Here is a 5,513-nt window from a genome sequence, read left to right on the forward strand (position 1 = left end):
AGAAACTTGTTTCTATACCCCAAATATCTGGCATTATCATTGATAGATTACAAAAGGTCAAAGAAAATATAAAGTGTAAACAGAAAAACATAAAAGCTTTATACCTACAACCTGGCTAACTTCCCTACTCATAAAAAAAAAAACATAGCTCAGCCCCTTTTCATAATTATATTACTGCTCTTGTTTAAACCATTTGTGTATAACTGCACCTTTAAGTTTGCAAAATAATGAGTCAATTCTGTGAAACTCTTCATTGTTAAACAGTCTTATAATGGCAGTAAGCCAAGTAGAAACAGTTTGTTTTTTAACAAAGTAAGCTTGCTAAAAGATTTTAGAAGTAACAAACAGCAGTGGGGAATGTACAAAGACCCCTCAATTGACCCCAATGTAGCCATGCTCTATTAATTAGCCCGAGAGCAGCCATTTTGTACTTACTCCAGTGTGGCCATTTTGTAACGACTTAATTCATTTTGTAACTGCTGATATCTTGCAATTTATTTTTGAGACTGCTGATGTTGCTTGTTAACCCGTTTTATTTTTATTAGTTCCTATGTTTCCATATAAAATGCTGCCACCTGCCCTTTTGCCTTGTTTATTTCATAGTACAAAAACTCCCCTCTTGCTGACCCAACACCCGTCTCGGTGTCTGCAGCCTCCTCCACTTCCTTCCTGGGCGACGAGAACCAGCGGCCAGAAATCCATCGTGTCTATCCTCAAGGTTCACGCCACAGAGATCTTCGACTCCCGTGGAAATCCCACCGTTGAGGTCGATCTTTACACCGCCAAAGGGCTCTTCAGAGCTGCGTGCCCAGTGGTGCCTCGACTGGGAGCTATGGGGCCCTGGAGCCCCGGGACAATGATAATAGGACCCGGTATCTGGGCAAAGGTGTCTCAAAGGCTGTTGAGCACATCAATGAAACAATTGCGCCTGCCCTGGTTAGCAAGAAGCTGAACGTTGCGGAACAGGAAAAGATCGACAAGCTGATGATTGAGATGGAGGGAACTGAGAATAAATCAAAATTTGGTGCAAATGCCATTCTGGGCGTGTCCCTCGCTGTGTGCAAGGCCGGAGCTGTTGAGCAGGGAGTCCCCCTATACCGTCACATTGCTGACTTGGCTGGCAATTCCGAAGTTATCCTGCCCGTTCCTGCTTTCAATGTCATCAACGGCGGCTCCCACGCCGGCAACAAGCTGGCCATGCAGGAGTTCATGATCCTCCCCGTCGGAGCAGCCAACTTCAAGGAGGCCATGCGCATCGGGGCCGAGGTGTACCACAACCTGAAGAACGTCATCAAGGAGAAGTACGGCAAGGATGCCACCAATGTTGGCGATGAAGGCGGATTTGGCCCCAACATCTTGGAGAACAAAAAAGCCCTGGAGCTGCTGAAGAACAAGCTATTGGGAAAGCTGGTTACACCGACAAGGTGGTGATCGGCATGGATGTTGCTGCCTCTGAGTTCTTCAGGTCTGGGAAATACGACCTAGATTTCAAGTCTCCTGATGACCCCAGCAGGTCCATCTCACCTGACCAACTGGCAGACCTGTACAAGTCCTTCATCACAAACTACCCAGTGCTGTCTATCAAAGACTCCCTTCGACCAGGATGACTGGGACGCTTGGGCAAAGTTCACTGCCAGTTCTGGGATCCAGGTGGTAGGGGATGATCTCACAGTGACCAACCCGAAGCGAATCGCCAAGGCCGTGGATGAGAAGTCGTGCAACTGCCTCCTGCTCAAAGTGAACCAGATCGGCTCCGTGACCGAGTCTCTGCAGGCATGCAAGCTGGCCCAGTCCAATGGGTGGGGCGTCATGGTGTCTCATCGTTCTGGAGAGACCGAGGATACTTTCATTGCTGACCTGGTGGTGGGACTTTGCACTGGACAGATCAAGACTGGTGCGCCGTGCCGATCTGAGAGCCTGGCCAAGTACAACCAGATCCTCAGAATTGAAGAGGAGCTGGGCAGCAAGTCCAACTTTGCTGGCCAGAAGTTCAGAAATCCCCTGGCCAAATAAGCTGGGCAGGCAGTCCTCTGGTAGCCCCTCCCTGAGCTTGTCGGCGTTCTCTCCGCTTCACTAGAACTGCCCTGCAGCCACGCCAGACCAGCTGACACCTGTTGGAACCCCAGCTTTGTGACCCTCTGACTCAACTCCTCGCCCTTCTTGAGAGCTTCCCACCAGGTGTCCCAGTGTCATCCCGAGGTGTCAACAGGCAACATCCCCAGTGGTTTTGTTTGCAAAATAAACATCAGTGACCCCTATAAAAAACTCCCCTCTTTTTTAAGCAGCCAGTGTCAAGCGAAGATTAGGCTCTAGCCATCCCTTGGCCACTGTTACTATGCAGCACATGCAAATAAAATGTTTACAAAATAGAAATAAAAAACATTATGCTCCTCAAGCACTATTGAATATACTAAAATTTGTTTCTGTGTGAGAAGGGGGTTAATGTAAGCATATAAAGCTATATTTCACTCTAGATTACAATTTCTGGCTGCTTCAAATGGACCAAATGCCCTTATTGCCTAACCTCTGCAAAGCGCCTTAGTTTCCCTGGGAAAACTTCCCTCCTACAGATGTAGGTCCACTTTACCTTTCAAACATATATTTGTAACTGAGAATACACAGAGGAATGAGACCATTGATGTTGTTCTCATGCCACAGACAATCGCACACAGATCTCAAGGGTTCTGGTGTTGACTATCAAAACATGCCCTTATAAGTGAGGTCATCCCTTCTCAGTGGACGGAGTGGTTGTAGGAACTCATAAGTGACTCCTGCCTCAATTCCAGAAAGTAGTAGTATTTTAAAGACAGAACCAATGAGAAATTAAGGTTAAGGAAGGCATTTCAAGGCCTTGGATCATCACTATCCCAAGGGAAGTAAATTGCCAGCCACAGTGGAAGTCCTCCCACCCCCCACCCCAATGGAGAACATTTATTAAGTCGGGGTTTTTTAATCATTGTATTGGGGCTCATACAACTCTGATCACAATCCATACATACATCAATTGTGTAAAGCACATTTGTACATTTGTTGCTCTCATTGTTCTCCAAACATTTGCTCTTGGCATCCGCTCCTCATTTTTCCCCCTCCCTCCCCACTCCCCCCTTCCTCATGAACCCTTGATAACTTATAAATTATTATTTTGTCATATCTTGCCCTGTCCAGCATCTCCTTTCACCCACTTTTCTATTGTTCATCCCCCAGGGATGAGGTTATATGTAGATCCTTGTAATTGGTTCCCCCTTTCCAAGCCACCCTCCCTCTATCCTCCCAGTATCGCCACTCTCACCACAGTCCTGAAGGGATCATCTGCCCTGGATTCCCTGTTTCCAGTTCTTGTCTCTACCAGTGTACATCCTCCGGTATAGGCATATTTGTAATATAGAATTGAGATCATGATAGTGGGGGGGTGGGGGGAAGGAAGCATTTAGGAACTTGAGGAAAGTTGTGTTTTTCATTGCTGCTACTTCGCACCCTGACTGCCTCGTCTCCTCTCCAAGACCCTTCTGTAAGGGGATGTCCAGTGGCCGTCAAATGGGCTTTGCGTCTCCACTCTACACTACCGCCCTCATTCGCAATGATATGATTTTTATTCTATATCTTTGGATAGCCAGGCACCCATTTTTCTTCAGCGATCATATCGGGGAGGTGAGTACACAATGATAGATTTTTTGTTCTTTGATGTCTGATGCCTGATCCCTTTAACATCTCATGATTACATGGGCTGGTGTGCTTCTTCCATGTGGGCTTTGTTGTTTCTGAGCTAGATAGCTGCTTCTTTCCCTGCAAGCCTTTTAAGATTGCAGATGCTATATCTTTTGATAGCCAGGCTCCATCAGCTTTCTTCAGCAATCATGTCGGGAAGGTAAGCATCATAAATGCCAGTGTAATAGAACAAAGTGTTCTTGCATTGAGGGAGTACTTGAGTGGAGGCCCACACATTGGTAGTTTTAATTATTCTAGTAAACACATTTAAAAAGGTAAAAAGGGGTGAGGAAATTAATATTCATCACTTCAAAAACACAACCATTTAATAAAGAAAATAAAAATATGGATAAAACATTTTACATTCTTTTTGTCATAAGTTTTTGAGATCTAATGTACATTTTACACTTGATAGCATGCCACTTCAGACTGGCCACAGTCCCATTCCTTGGCAGTCATATGAAATCAGTGGCTCTCTTTTGGGACTATGTGGCCTTATTCTCTGAGGTTTCCGAGCAACTTTCAAAGCAACTCTTAGAATCAGTACTGTCTTATCCAAATGCTACTGTTGCATTCAAAAAGAGTATTACTGTTTTGAGTGGCTTAAAATAATAGGCATCTATAGTAGAGGGTCCGCCAAAAAAAGGAAGCCCTTCAACAAGATAGATGTGTGGACAGAGAGAGAGAGAAACTAAACTACATGCTGGCCCCCGAGTCTCCAGGACAACATTCGTCCTTGGAGGAGCCAATGCCCAGAGAGGACCATGGGGTGAGTCAGCCCCACCACAGGACATCATGTCCCCTCATTGAGCCACAGTGCTAGGGGAGGCAGCACTGGAGACACGGTGAGGGAACTGAGCAAGGTCTGACCACACCACGTGCTGCCACTGGGGCAAAACACAAAGGGAGAGCAACAGAGGAGCCAGGGAAGCAAAGCAAATGAAGTCCCTGAGTTATACAGAAAATAGACTTTGGAAATGGTAGGCAGAACTCGACACCTCACCAGAACTGATTGGAAACCATTCATAAGGGTCAGCAGACAGACCTGGAACTATTTATAGGCTTCTTTTTTTTTTTTTTAATTTTCTCGTGTCTATCCATATAAGATAGGCAAGATAAATCCCCAGGAGAAAACAACAGGGAGACATGAGAGAGGAGGAGCTGGGGGAAAGGAAGCGATGGGCCAACAACCCCAGGGACAAAGGAACAACAATAGATCTAAAATCGATGGGGAGAGGGGGGTCACAGGATTCCTGGGAGGGTTGGATCAAGTTACAATGTAGCCGTGAGGAATTACTGAGAGCTGAATGACGATCGAACACGATAGTGGGACAGGAGGAAAGCAAAAGAAAGAGAGGAAGGAACTAGGAGGCAAAAGGCATTTGTAGAGGTATAAACATAAGCATCTACGTATGTAAATCTATTAATATATAATGATAGGGATATAGAGATCTGTACATATATTTAAATATTAAGTATTAAAGGAGCAGATGGACATTGGGTCTCTACTCAAATACTCCCTCAACACAAAAACACTTTGTTCTAACAACCTGGCATTCTCTGATGCTCACCTCCTGAAGACAAATGAGTGCAAAAGCAAATGTTGTGAAGAAAGCTTATGGTGCCCGGTTAATAAAAGATATAATATCTGGCATCTTAAAGGGCTGAGGTGAAACAAGCAGCCATCTAGCAGGGAAGCAACAAAGCCCACATGGAAGAAGCACACCAGCCTCTGTGAGCACGAGGTATGGACAGGATCAGGTATCAGGCACCAGAAGACCCAAACCAAACAATTATATTGATGTGAA

The 5,513-nt window shown here is 45.5% G+C and overlaps 1 pseudogene; it reads left to right on the plus strand.

Moving 5' to 3' along the window:
* Positions 1-969: 969 nt before the first annotated feature.
* Positions 970-2,013, plus strand: LOC142454326 (alpha-enolase pseudogene; annotated as a pseudogene).
* The last annotated feature ends 3,500 nt before the right edge of the window (positions 2,014-5,513 follow it).

The sequence above is a fragment of the Tenrec ecaudatus genome, chromosome 8, assembly GCF_050624435.1.
Source record: "Tenrec ecaudatus isolate mTenEca1 chromosome 8, mTenEca1.hap1, whole genome shotgun sequence".
Lineage (NCBI taxonomy): Eukaryota > Metazoa > Chordata > Mammalia > Afrosoricida > Tenrecidae > Tenrec > Tenrec ecaudatus.